We start from the raw sequence: 15620 nt of genomic DNA, 5'->3' as shown, positions 1-15620 counted from the left end.
TGATACTTCTCCAGAAACCACTTCTAACAGTCATACTACAAGACACGAGCGTGTTTGGTATCATTTTTTTGCGCGGATTGTCCTTCTTATGGGGTGGGTCTTTAGATTTTGCCTCTCATATTTGTGGTCTTTAAGTTTTGCCCTTAGCGTAGAAATCCTGAGATTCTGGGTTCGAACCCCCGCTCATGCATAAAAATAAAAAATAATTTCGCAAAACAAGACTTGGAAAGTTATGCCGGAGCCGGCATATGCGCACTTAAGGTGTCACGACCCAGCCCCGTGGGCCGCGACTGGTGCCCTACTTGGGCACCCAAACGGACATACAAACTAAATCATCATAGCAAAGCTTAACACAGATTTCATATCCATCATTTTTAAACAGAGTTGGGAACAAATATTATCTTGCGCGATTGCGCGTACAAAACATCATATCAGAATCAAAAGAGGCGGCGGAATGTACATCGCCGAACATATGCACATATCTCAAAAAGCCGGCAAGGCTATCAAATATGTCAAAAGCCGACAAGGCTGTCATATATGTCAAAAGCCGACAAGGCTGTCAATTGGCACAACGGCCCAAAACACGGATACAAATGCACGCCGACAAGGCTGCCATAACGAATAGCATCATACAAACACATCGGAACAGAAGTAGGCACACACACCCACAACTACGTCTACAGACCTCTAAACAGACAACCAAATCATATGGCGGGACAGGGCCCCGCCGTACCCCTTAACAAATATATATACATACTCGGCGAATAATTATATATACCAACTCATATGCTCTGAAATGAGAAGAGCACTCCAAACAGCAGAAGGGGATGTCCTAAACTGGTGAATCACCAAACTGTGCGTCTGTACCTGCGGGCATGAAACGCAGCCCCCCCCCCCCCCCCGAAGAAAGGGGGGTCAGTATGAAATATGTACTGAGTATGCAAAGCAGAATATACAGAAAACAAACCTGAGACATAAACGAAACAGAAGTGTCGAACATAAGTGCAAATCCAATCATATCAAAATGTTTAGTTTCAAACATGTAAGTCATGCATAGGGTACAGAAGAATATGGTCGCCCGCCCGTCGATGGCGCCATAACACAGCATAACACCAGAAAGTTTCAAATCTCCGTAACCCCGTCACGTATCACATCACCGCATAACGCCATACACAGCATAGCACCAAATATAAGTGGAATCAGACTCTCTTTTGCGAGTAGCTCGGTGAACCATAAACACAGCATAACTCCGGAGTATAACAAAGTGCGCACGACAACAGAACCGGCCCGGGACTCGGCGAAAGGAATAACAGAATGCACGAATAGAATCGTGAGTAGTTATATGCATAAAATCATTTTCATAAATTCAAACATAAGCAAAATGGTCATATTTGAAAATCGAAATAATGGTTATACTAATCTTTCAAAAGTTCCCGAATTACATAAAGGGAAGTCGCGGGACCCACGGACGGAAATTTACCCAAGTCGGGCCCGTTTATGGAAAACATACTCATTATACATAATGCAAACTCTTATAAAAATATTGGAGCAATCCGAGCATTTATACGAAAGATATGACATTCCAAATTTACGAATTCTTTAAAGTGAAATCCTTTGGGTGCAAAGTTCGGAGAACAATTATTTCGAATACATAAAGATTCATATTTCATCAAATCATGCATAAGAATGTCAAAGAACATATACGGATCATAACATGCTCGGATGTCGGATTTGGAATTTCCTTAAGGCTCTAATTTAGTCTATGAAAAACTAAGATATGCCAAAAAGAAAGGAAGTTGTCTTACATACCTCGTACGCACTCCAAGATGGTCAATCTAAAGTAAATATCCAATCTACGCCTCGGGCTCCCCAAGGTCTGCAAATACGCCAACGAATACCAAACATTAGCTAAGGGCACTTAAGCCATTCTTTCCAACTAATCATTAAATTCTACAGAAAATTCGGCAGCACTTCCCCTGTAAATAGGTCATCCCGAGAATTTATCTCGCTCAAAATCAACAACAACAACCACAATAACCAACCTAGTAACATTGATAATCAATTCGAAAGGCAAAACAACATTAATAGCTCTCTTTTACATCTTTCAACAACCTTCCAAACATTCGATTCAACGGCTTACTTTCAAGCCACGATATCGTTCGTACATTCGATTATTAACCCGAATCCTTTCCCACAATATTAGAGGACTTCTAAACCATTCACATAATTTTTCCAACGATCCCAAAAAAAAAATCCAAGCTGGCCGAAACCAGTCCCTAACCGAGCAGTCCCTTTTATTTATTTTTTCATTTTTCCTCATTTTCACATCATGTTTTGTATCAACAATTCACAATATAACGATATACTTTCTCATAAAATATACGAATTACGTCAAACGCACAACAAGCCTCAAAACAGCCCACATAATCACAACATCAATCTTAAGTCATTAAACACTTATTTCCACTAGAATTCATAAAGACGACACTAAAGCGCTTAAACGAAAATAATGCGATCTTCGGCATATTATATGACTCACATTCGTCCACACTACACATATACATATGTTAATGGTTCTCACATATAAGGATTGCATTCAATGCACAAAGCTCTCCAAATCAGTCCGCACCTTTACCATATCAATTTCGGGCATTAAACTCTTATTTCCAACATAAAAGTCACCACAATAACCATTACGACGCTAAGCGATATTAATTCATTCTTTGACAAACATTTGGGACCATGCACGGCCACACCCACATATATACATATAGATGGTTCTAATTTATCTCTTCGCTCTACGACAATCAAACATGCTACAAGGAATTTAATTCATCAATTTTGTCACAACACCCATTTACATAACCACATCCATACACACGGCTAGAACACCCATCACACAACCCACTTCCAACATGCTATATTTCATGATTTCCATCCATATTAACATACCACATTGTGCACAAAACATTCACAACTCATAAAGCAAGAAAAATTCTTACCTTTCTTCTTTACTCCACCATTAGGCTAGGGTTTGAAATCCACAAATTTGATGGCTTGCTCGCTCCAACGACACTTCCACGTTACTTAGGTACCTCTAATTAGTGGGTTTGTACCAAAGAATTAATTTTGGAGAGGCAAAATTTGGACTTGATTTTTTTCCATGTCCAAGCCGTGAGCCTCCATAGCTTGTTGCTCTCTCTCTCTTTTTTTTTTCTTTTTCTAAGTGATAAAATGATGAGAAGATGACTTGAAGTCATCTTTTAAGTCCCTTAAAATATCTCCTTATTGCCTTTGGCCCACACAATGTGTTGGACCAATTAAAATTGGCCACACAATGTGTGGGACCTTTTTGTGGACCACACGGCTACAAGGCCATTTTTGGGCAAGATTTTTAATTTCAATTTTATGAATTGTGGTCCCAATTTTTCCTAAGTGTTCAATGCCATCAATTTCATATATAACTTATGTCTCAAAATAAAATCAAAGGTCGAAAGTCCCGACTTCAAATCCCGGAATAGTCTTGGCCTTGAATTATCATAGTTAATCCGGGTTGTCCCAATGTATAAAAAATACGGGACGTAACATAAGGCATGACTAAAGTGATGCCGGATCCAGCATAACTTTTTGCATAGTTTAGTTGTACTTTATGGGGCATAATTTTAGCTAAGCCATAACTAAAAGTATGACCCATAAGGCGGAATCTTTCCTTAAGGCATAGACTTTGCCTTAAGGAAAAGTTCTGCCTTATGACTTTTCCTTAAGGTATAGTTTAGTTATTCCTTATGGGGCAGACTCTTAATTAAGGCACAACTAAAAGTATGCGGCATAAGGCGGAACTTTTCCTTAAGGCATAACTAAAAGTTTGTCTTGCAAAGCAAATAAAATAAAATATATGCCTAAAGGCAAAGTCTGCCCCTCCGGCAGACTTTAGTTATGCCTTAAGCGCGCGTATGCCGGCTCCGGCATAACTTTCCCCTAGCCTTGCCTAGCGAAATTATTTTTTATTTTTATGCTGGAGCGGGGGTTCGAACCCAGAATCTCAGGGTTTCTACGTGAAGGGAAACAATTAAAGACCAGCAATTTGAGGGGCAACAATTAAAGACCACCCCAAAAGAAGGGCAATCCTGTGAATTGCCCGTTTGGTATTGGGCGATTCGTAGGAATGGATTTTGGGGTGGTCTTTAATTTTTGCTCCTTAAATTGGTGGTCTTTAAATTTTTGTCCTTCGCCTGATACCATGAGGTTTAGGGTTCGAACCCCGGCTCAATTAAAAAAAAATCGCAAGGTAGAGTTTTGTAGCAAAGTTAGGCCTTAGGCAGATTTTTGAATGCAAAACTCTGCCTGCAGGAAGAATTTCGAATGCAAAAAGGCAGAGTTCAAAACTCTGCCTTATGAAATTCCTTCTTTTATTTTTACTGAGCTGGGGTTCGAACCCTTAATCTTGAGGTATTAGACAAAGGATAAAAATTAAAGACCACCAACTTGAGGGGCAAAAATTAATGACTAGTGCTTTTGAAGGGCAATCCGCACAAAAAAAATGCTCGGTATTATCTGACATTTTCCATGAAGAAAACAACACAAATGTAAAATATTTACCCGCACACGTCTCCTTCTAAACTAGTTTCATTGCTTACCAACCGGTCAAAAATATTTACCCAAGTACCCCCTCGGTCAAAACCCTTCCTCCATGATACCATCGCAGTATATTTATATATCATGATGGTATCATGGAGGACTATGAGAAGGACTAAAGTAGTCCTCCATGATACCATCACAGTATATGTATATAAGATGATAGTATCATAGAGATTTTTTGAGAAAAGTGTGTCTTTTGAATAAATGAACATGATACCATGTACTTATATTTATATACCATGTTGGTATCATAATTTTGGGTAAATAGTTTCTGGGACATGAAAGTAAGAACGGTATGGGCGGATAATTTATTTTATTTTCAGGGGGCAACGACGTTGTTTCCCCAAAATATTTTTCGATATCTAATCGGTGATTGAAAAATATTGTAAAAAGAATATATACAGTAGTAACATTAAAAATAATAGGAATAATTACTTGGCATAGCTACCTCCAAGAGGTAACTATTGATAATAACTATCTTTTAATTTATTTATATTTAGTAGCTACAGTGATTTCATAAATTACCATTCATAGCTATACCAAAATACATCAAGCGGCTGTGGCTGGAGTGGTTATTAGGTGTGGGCTCTGCCCCTGCCCGCCCAAGTTCGAACCCAACTCGAATACATTCAAATACATAAAAATACCTAATGTTGCTATGAATTGTAACTATGAAAAAGCTAGTTATGGATGGTTAATTGCTCCTAAAAGATAGTTAGTTAATGAAAATTTGGAGTATTTTAATGAAAATTTCGAGTATTAATAATAATTAGTAACAATGTGTAAGTGTTAGTTAATCAGAACAAATAATATGAGGTTTAAGGGTGTGTCCGTACGAAGGAAAATGTTTTCATAGAAATATTTTTTAGGAAAATAAATGAATTTCTTACTTACTTTCTTGTGTTTGTAAGCAACAAATATTATTCTAAAAGTATTTATATATAATCTAGACAAATACTTAGGGAGGAGGGTGTGGGTTGGAATGAGGGCTACAGGAACTGGGTTGAAGATGAGGTGTATTGAAAGGTGGGGAGAATAAAATCAATGAGAAATGTCACTCGTGTGGAACTTATTTTTCCTACTTCCATAATGTTGACAGAGTTATTTTTTTCATTTTTAAGGAACACATTTTTTTAGAGAAAATATTTTTCAAAAAATTTAACCAATCAAACATGAGAAAAATCCATACCGAACACACCCTAAAAGTTAAGATCATAGTGCTACAGAAATTGAATAAACGAGGGATGTCTTCATTTTCTGTATCCCCCTCCTCCATTTGTTTCAGGTGATTACTAGCTCATTCCTATAAGGACATTACCTTCAGTTACAAAGCACTAGAAGAAAATATCTAAAAAGGAGCATAAAAACAACAAAATCAGTAGCCGTTAGTGTTTTTTTTGTCCTTCCATGGACGAGCTGGCGAAACCTGGCTTTTTCTTGTAAAAAATTTTGTTTTCACTTACTGTTTTTAAATAGACAAAGAAAACACAATGTTCGTGAATTAATAATACTCGTTAAAATAGTTCAAAATCGTCAAATTTGACCATAAGTACACAACTAATGATAAGCTTGTAAATAAATTTCACTCTAATTTGCCAATACGAATATTAGTATATACATATATGACTTAGTTCGAATGTAGAATATCACAATAAATTTAAGAGATAGCTATGTGCTAAGCCTATTAAAAATATAATGCTATATACCATGTGCCTTAACCCCCTTAACACACAGTACTCTCTGCCGACAACAAAACATGTAAGACTTAGAAATTTGGGGTTGTGGGGTGTGGCCGACACTTGCAATGTTTCCAACTTCCAAGAGATTCAGTGAACACAAGTATATATATATAACTTGATATTCGAAATTTATTGATCCATCTAATTAAAAAATTTCTTATATGTGGTCTATCAAAAAGTAATGAGCTTCCAGCTTAAAAGTAATATTTTTCTCTTAAGAATTTAAATTTGATTTTTGTTTTATAAGAAGCCAGGAATCACATTCATTTCATCACCTAGATATTAATGAAGATATATGTAGATGTTTCAACGTGAGTACTTATCATATTGTGCAACTTTGGAACCGCCATTTCCGCGAAAGCAACTTAAGAAGTCGAATTCTCCTTTCTGACACATTCAACTAGTTAATGGTTTTCCAGCACAACAAAATCTTCATATGGGGTCCATGCATCATCCTTAACATTTCAAAGCTAAGATTCCAATGAAAAAGAAACATGTCTTTGAGCAAACATATCTACTCATTAGCGTACTTCTCTTAGATTTTCTGTTTTCCTTGTCAGTAAACGCTCAATTTAAGAAAACTTAGTACTAGTTCTTAACTAACAATCCATAAAAATATGTCAAAAAAGACACAACTGCTGATTTCGACTGGAGAGTCAAATTAGTAGCAATATTTACACGAGAAATTTCGGTTAAAAATTAAACCTCGACACGGCTAGCTTGCATGCATGCACCCACTCAGGGGCGGATCCACCTTATAGGTTGGGGGTGGCATGGCACCCCCTCGATAAATAAATTTTTTATATACTTATGTTGTAATCTGCTTAAATTATGTTAAAGTCTTGATTCTGCCACCCCCAGTCGTAAATTAGATAAATGTGTCACGGCTGGTAGAAAAATTTGAATCTATCTTGAACATTTTCTGACTCCCGTTTTTCTTTGCGCTTTTTACTTCCTTTGTACCATTTTCGGCCCTCCCAATTTTTTAGTTATCTTTTTATTATTTATATTGTCTTTTCTCTTTTCTATTATTTTATTTGTGATCTCTAGAGAGAACACATAAATAGAAACTTCAAAATCCTTTAAATTAAGCATTTCTCTTAATCTCAAATCTGTGAGTATTTAAATCGAAAAACTTGGGTCTTAATGAGAATTTTGGATGGAGATCAAAATTCAATTTTTTATTTATTTATAATTTCTTTTGTTTATTACTCTATCTCCGTCCATGTTTACTAGCCTATATTTAACTTGGGACACTCTTAATAAGCAATAAATAAAATGAGAAATGAATTATATAAAATAGGTATAAAATGATAAATTATGTATTGGTTTTTCAAACTATATAACTTACAAGTAAAAGTGGACATATATTTTTAGTATAATGGACAAATAAAAATGGACGGAGGGAGTGTATAATAAAAATTTATGTTATTCCATAATTGTTAAATTTAATCTAAATCACTTAACTACTTAAATTGTGATGGAAATTTCGTAATTACTGCTTAGAAAAACATGAAATTTATGATTTATTTTTGAGAACTTGTAGTTTATCTAATTCTGCATTTACTTATGGGGAGTATTTACCTATTGAAGAGTTTTTCTATTATTTTTCTTATTTTGATTGATGCAATTCCCTTATTGAAGATGTTGTTTTACTTGTGCAAATTCATTTTTTAATACACATAAGAGATGCAAGTCCCTTGGTGAAAATGTTGATTTTACTTCTGTTGTTAATGGGTGTTAATGAGTGTGATTCCTTATTTAAAATGCTAAATATGTTCGTTTTTTAATTTTTGAGGTGTAATTTTCATATTTGTAAATAAATAAAAAGCCTATTAAGTTGACCCGAATAAACTAAAAAGAGATGGACCCGACCTAAATACACGTTCCTAACAAGATGTATGTTGAAGAAAATTATGACACCCATTACTTTCAAATCCTAGATCCGCCTGTGCACCCACCGTATAGGACAGGCATTTCCAACACACTTTTCCTTCTATCAACAAAAGCAACATTCGTGCATGCTTATCCAAAATCTCTTTTCTTTTCCTTTTGGACCAAAAAAAAAAAAAAAAGAGAAAGGAAATGAAAAGATAGACTTGTATTGACCAACTAACATGGTCATTTTAGTACGTTGTGTTTTATTATTTGTCAAAAAATTCAATCTATCTAATTTTGCTTTCGATCTTGTTACTTTTTCTCAGAAGGCAGCTTGGATGGGAATTAGTAATTAGGAGTCCGAAAAGTCTCATTCACGCGTAAACTAACATTTAAACTATATATGGCAAATTGCGCAACCGAGAATGTTGCCAGTGGCTTAGGTAATGGTCAATGAATATTGCCCTTCTTTTGGGGTGGTCTTTAAATTTTGCCCCTCATAGTTGAAATCTTTAAATTTTGCCCTTCGGCTAAAATTCATGGATTTCAGGTTTGAACCCCCACACAATCAAAAATTTTAAAAAAATTCGCAAGGCAGAGTTTAAATTTCGCTATGCCCCCACCGGCATATACTTGTGAAGGAATTACCAAAGTTATGCCGGACCCGGCGTACCTATGCCTTATGGGCAGACTTGGCATAAGTATGCCGGGTCCAGCATAACTTTGGTAATTCCTTCACAAGTTTATGTCGGGTCCGGCATAAAAGTTTGCCCATTAAAAGTATGCCACCACCGGCATAAACTTGTTAAAGAATTACCAAAGTTATGCCGGACCCAGCATACTTATGCCAAGTCTGCCCATAAGGCATGAGTATGCCGGGTCCGGTATAAATTTGGTAATTCCTTAATAAGTGTATGCCGGATCCGGCATACACGCGACCCAAACCTTGCCTTGCAATTTTTTTTTTAATTTATGCTTGAGCGGGGGTTCGAACTCAGAACCTCATGATTTCTGCGTGAACGCTCAGAGTTGCAATGCGAAGGGCAAAAATTAAAGACCAGCAATAAGAAGAGCATAATTTAAAGACCACAAATATGAGGGGCAAAATTTAAAGACCACCCCAAAAAAAGGCAATCCGTGCAAAAAAATGAGATTAAAGGCCTCCGTTGAGAAAATGACAAAAATGATGAGGATAGGTTCATAATTATGTACTGAACAATTTTAGTTCTTTAAATTTGCCAAAACTTAACAATATTTGTTTCCATCGTCAAATATTAAACAATTTATATTCGTTACATTTGACGAAAACAATGGGAAAAAAATATTTAACCATAAATACCAAAAAAGTCCCATTAAATCCTAAAATATGCAACACAAAAAACTGCACTAAGACACTAATATCTATATATAATATAAAGCTAGGCATAGCCACATAAACAAGGTGATGTGGCACCTCACTGTGACCATCATTGCTATTTATCTTTTTTCTCTTTTTTTGCTATTTCTTCTTCTAATTTTGCTAAAAAAAAAACTGTAAATAATCTTGGTTCTTTTCCTCTTTCCTATTTGAAGTCCATATTAATTTTATATATTAATTGCATGTCGTTTGTGAAGAACCGATGGAAGTTTTAAGTGTCAAGTTGTGACCCACGTTCTGTTGTCAATTTTTCGACCTTTTATTCTTACATTACCCTTAAATTATTTGCTAAGATTAAATTTATATAGGAGTATATTATAAAGATAGGTAAAAAGAAGAGTGATGCACCTCTCTTTGTCCAAAGATCCTTTTTATTTTTTTCTCCTTTTTTTGTTTTTTTCTTAAATTTTTAATTATTTTATTTTAAAAATTCATCTCCATAATTCACACCTCTTCATCCATAACTTCTGCTCTTAATTAGTTAATTAATAATATCCATAATTCACATTAAATTACCTTAATTGAAAAAAAAAAAATGTTACCTCCTTTCCTCTTCTTTGAGGCTATTAATTTGTACGGATTGTACATTGAAAAGAAAGAAGCAAGGCAACGGCAGCAACAAAGGGTCTGTGTGTTTTCTCTATTTTCTTGCCCGTTATGGAAAAACCAATGGTAATTTTCCACAAATTTCATTTCAAAACACGCTTTGTGTTCTTGGTTTCATGCCTATTCCATAGTGAAGTTAAAAATAATTGACCAATTTCATGTCTCTCTTTCTTCTTTCCTTGTTCTTTTATGCTTTTATTTTCTTTTTGTCTTCTTTTTCTTGTAGGATATTTCTTAACTTGCACAGAAAATTGCAGGACTGAGATGGATTCATTTTATTGAAGAAGCTCAAACAAATAGCTATCTCCGGGCTTTTTTTATTTTATTTTTTTGGGCAAGTTTTATTTTTATTTGTTATTGGAGATTCAGACTAGGGCTGGGCATAAATACCGAAAATCAAAAAATCGAATCGAACCGAACCGAACCGAAACTTCAACAAATCGAACCGAAACTTCAACAAACCGAACCGAACCGAACTAGTTTGGTTCAGTGTTTGGTGTCCACCTTCAAAAAACCGAAACCGAAATAGCCGAACCGAAGTTTGATAAAACCGAACCGAAAAACTGAACACACACCTAAATTTAATACATTACCCAAAAAAATAAAATAGTCCAGGCCCATTAAGTTTAAAGCCAAAAAACCCCAATTGTAACAAGCCCTCTTTTGCATTTGTATCCCTAATTTTCTACTTCAGTGGAGAAAATCAAATATGTTAAGGAAGACAACTAGGATGTGTCTTTAGGATTAATGTATGTCCTTTATGTGTTTTCTTAATTATTCTTACGGTATGTATATAACACCTAGTAATCCTATATCATGGTTATAGTTTTCTATTCTTGTATATCCTGTTTGTTTGATTTTGATTTCAATTTATCAGTTTTATGTTTTATTGCTTTTGAGAATATGAGTTAGTGTCAAGGGAATCGCTTCTAATATCATATCAAACAAAACCGAATTGAAAAAACCGAAACCGAATCGAACCGAACTTTAAAAAACCGAAACCGAAAGAACCGAACCAAACTAGTTTGGTTCGGTATTCGGTGTCCACCTTCAAAAAACCGAACCCGAAATAGCCAAACCGAAGTTTGATAAAACCGAACCGAAAAACCAAACGCTCACCCCTAATTCAGACTAATTTTTGGACACACTGTTGAGCATCTTTTTGTTGCATCATAATTCCATTATTTTGTACTTTAGCAATAGTTTGTACATTGTTGGAGGGCGAAAAATATAAAACGAGTCAATAACATGTGTTGAGGCTCGAAAGTCCTTCCTCCCTCATCAAAGTTTGCTTCTTTGCTAAGAAGTAAGAAGTAATTCACTTTTTATAATTCATTTTCATAATAAATAATTTTGAAACTTGTAAGAGCACAAGAACTTCATGATGATCAAGATCGTTTTAATTCTTGTGTGTAGTCTATTGATACAAATATTACATAGATATGATTATTTGATTCCAAAAATAAGATTGCACATACAACATTTAGCACTTTCAAGGAATTAAAGAAAACCTAAAGAAAAAGAATAAGAGAGAGTTTTGTGATATAACAAAATGTGTCACATCAATAAGAATTGAAATTAACAGTTAATTTGTTAACTGCGGATATAAACATGAAAAATAATAACAAGGTGAAGAAGAGAGGAACGGCCAAAAGGTGCAGATATATTTATTTTGTAGTTCATTTTTCGTTCTTACCGGATATAGATGGTTAACAAAAAAAGATGCAAGCATATAATTATTTTATTTATTTATCTTTTCTTGTATTATGCTGCAATTACACAACCTTTAGAGGAAGGATGATAATGAACTTGAAGAGCACATCATTTAGCAATTGAAGCTTTAACATGAAAGGAGAGCTTGATAAATCGCTACCCTCAATTATTTTTATTTAGCGTTTGACTCATCCAAGTACTTGCAACATTTTTTTCCTTCTCCTACAAGATTGAATTCTAATATTATTGCAAGCCAGATTTTATATGAGCTTACATATTAAAATTTTATTAAACATAGATTTGGTTATTGATCTCTTTCTCTCTCTTTTTTCTTTTTTTAGGAGAGGCATGAAAACTATAACAATTAGCAATATTCTTTATAGTTTATATTATTTAAAGAATGCTTAAAAGAACAATAGCAGTAAGAATATGTTGACTTTTTAAATACTAACAATATATAAAATGAGCACTCACACTGTGCGAAGCGCGGACAAATTCACTAATTAAGATATACTCTTAAGAAATAACAGAAATTACACCTCAAAAAGTTGGTTATAGAAATAAATCAAAATAACAAAAACTACAAAAATTTTACCTCTAAACATGAGTTCCCACTAATTATTATTTTTTCTCATTGTTTCTGTCAAATCTAACCGCAATAAATATTCAAGAAGACTAAAAGTGTTAGCTTTTGACAAATATAAATGATCAAAATTGTTTAATGCATACTTAAGGGACTATTTTAAACCTACCTCAAACATAATTAATGGACCATTTTTATCATTTTCTCAGAATTAATATATACCATACAGTTAATGCCGCAATTAGAATACAATTCTCATCATCCAGTGCACTCGATATATTCTTAGAATTAATATATACCATACAATTAATGCCGCAATTAGAATACAATTCTCATCATCTGTTTTAATTTGATGACTGTGAAAAGTGTATGGTTGATCACCCTTTTTCTCCAACTTATGTATATGTCGCCTTAAAGGTTTTCAATCTTTCGTCTACTGCATTTTCAGTTCATGTCTGTATCACAAAGGTTGAACAAACATCCATAATGGCTACTTTACACCACCAAATATTATCACGAACTTTCAATTAGCTTATTGGCTACTTTAATTAAGCCACCAAATTAGCTTTGTATATAGTACTAGATAAACAAAAAAATTGTGGCGTAATTCCTTAAGAACAATAATTAATTACATACCAAAGAATGTGTCGTGTTCCTGCAAAAAAATTCACCAAAAGTCTTCGTGGTTTAATTTTCAAGGAAATGCGTTCTAACTAAACATCTACTTAGTAGTACGAGTATTAAAGTTAACAACGTTTACTTTTATTGTTGTAGTCATTTTTTGACAAACCGAGTGGCTAAGCAAAAAGTTAATTTGAATTCTTTGACAAACCGAGTGGCTAAGCAAAAAGTTAATTTGCCAGTGCAACAGTCATGTTGGTCTAATTTATACATCTTTTACTATTCTTAATTAGATAATTAGCACCCAAGAAAAAGTTTCTCTGTCATCTGGGCCCTAAAACAGTCAGCAAGATCAGGTTTAAAATGTGATTTTGTAATTTTATTGCGTCATCATTATTCAGATATGAATAAATATATTGCTGAATATTAGAATGAGTTTTTCTTTGGACAAAAAGAAATCTTAATGTCTTATAAAAAGATCCATTTGGAGTGTACGTAATAAAAATGTTCATATTGTTGCATCTGAATTTCATATTCAATATCTCAGTACTGTTGCAACTTCAGGTCTCGATAAGAAGCCAAATTCTGTTTTTCTTTTTTTCTATTTTGAAACATAAAAATGCTAAATAAAAAACTTAGATTTAAGATAAGAACGTTCTAAGTCTCATCATTCCCACGTATTTGACACCTTATCCACTTATCGAACCAACTTTTTTCTTTTCAAATGGTCTGCCAAAACAGAAATAAAATAATAAACGTAGCCAAACTTTGAATGTTCCACCCAAAGGCAAAAAAAGTTAACAAATACGCACACCTTAATTCTCATCTTTGTCAAAAAGTTTTCTCATAGCTTTATTGTGAGATAAAACCATAATTTAACACTTTATGAATTATCTTCTGAGATAAATCTTTTATTATCATTCCAATCTCATAGGCTCTTGTTGTGCTTGCTATAGAAAAATATGCTAGTTAATTGAGAGATTAAATTATATGCATTGTTAGTGTAAGAGAATATTTGCCGTGATTATTCTCATTCATTCCATAGGTTAATATACATCCTTTATAACATAATTGTAGGCTATAAATTAGGAACTAATTTGACTAATTGATTCTAACATATGCTATCCTAAAATAGAAGATTACAAAATATTAAATATTTACATAATCTAACACACCCCCGCAGTCGAAGCGGTAGGTTTACGAACGGTTAGACTGTCTCGAAAATCATCAAATAGTACGCGCGGAAGACCTTTGGTGAAAATGTCGGCAAGCTGATAACGGGAAGGAACATGTAGGACACGAACCTCTCCACGTCTAACCTTTTCGCGAACAAAATGAATGTCCATTTCAATATGCTTGGTACGTTGATGTTGTACCAGAATTCCAGATAAATAAATGGCACTCACATTGTCACAATAGACCAAAGTTGCTTTACGAATAGGGCAATTGAGTTCAAGCAACAGATTACGAATCCAACAAGATTCAGAGACAACATTAGCAACCCCTCTATACTCAGCTTCAGCACTAGACTTAGATAGAGTAGGTTGGCGCTTTGAAGACCAAGAAATCAAGTTGTCCCCAAAATACACACAATAACCCAATGTGGAGCGTCGAGTGTCTGGACATCCTCCCCAATCAGCATCTGTATATGATAGTAGTGACTGTAGAGAGGTTTTGTATAAATGTGTACCAAATTCAATCGTACCTCGAATGTAACGCAAAATGCGTTTTAATGCTTCCATATGCTCGACTTTAGGATCATGCATAAACAAGCATACTTGTTGTACTGCGTACGATATGTCTAGTCGAGTAAATGTCAAGTATTGCAAGGCACCTGCCAGACGACGATACTTCGTAGGATCTTCATATGGGGCGCTCGAAGTGGCGTTGAGTTTGCCCTTTGTATCAACTGGTGTGGGGCAAGGCTTACATTGTGACATGCCTACCCTATCAAGAATGTCCTCTGCATAAGAACTCTGAGACATGAATAGGCTATTTTTGTCCCAGGAGACGGCAATCCCCAAAAAATAGCTCAACGGACCCAAATCTTTCATTGCAAATTCCGTAACTAACTTGGACATAATACCGAGTCTGAGAGAATCTGAAGATGCAGTTAGAATAATATCATCCACATATAACAAAATGTAAGCAGTATCTTTTCCACGACAGTAAGTGAAGAGAGAGTTGTCAGATGTGTTATGCGAGAAACCAATGGTTGCCACATATTCAGCAAAACGCTGATACCATGCCCGTGGTGCCTGTTTCAAGCCATAAAGAGACTTACACAATAGACAAACATGATCAGGACGAGCCGGGTCCCGGAATCCCAAAGGCTGATACATAAAGACGGTCTCATTCAAGTTGCCATGTAAGAAAGCATTCTTTACATCAAGTTGGTGAATGGGCCAAGAGTGAGATAAAGCAA

This window comes from Lycium barbarum, chromosome 12, assembly GCF_019175385.1.
Source record: "Lycium barbarum isolate Lr01 chromosome 12, ASM1917538v2, whole genome shotgun sequence".
NCBI lineage: Eukaryota > Viridiplantae > Streptophyta > Magnoliopsida > Solanales > Solanaceae > Lycium > Lycium barbarum.
Note: the sequence above shows the minus strand (reverse complement) of the source record.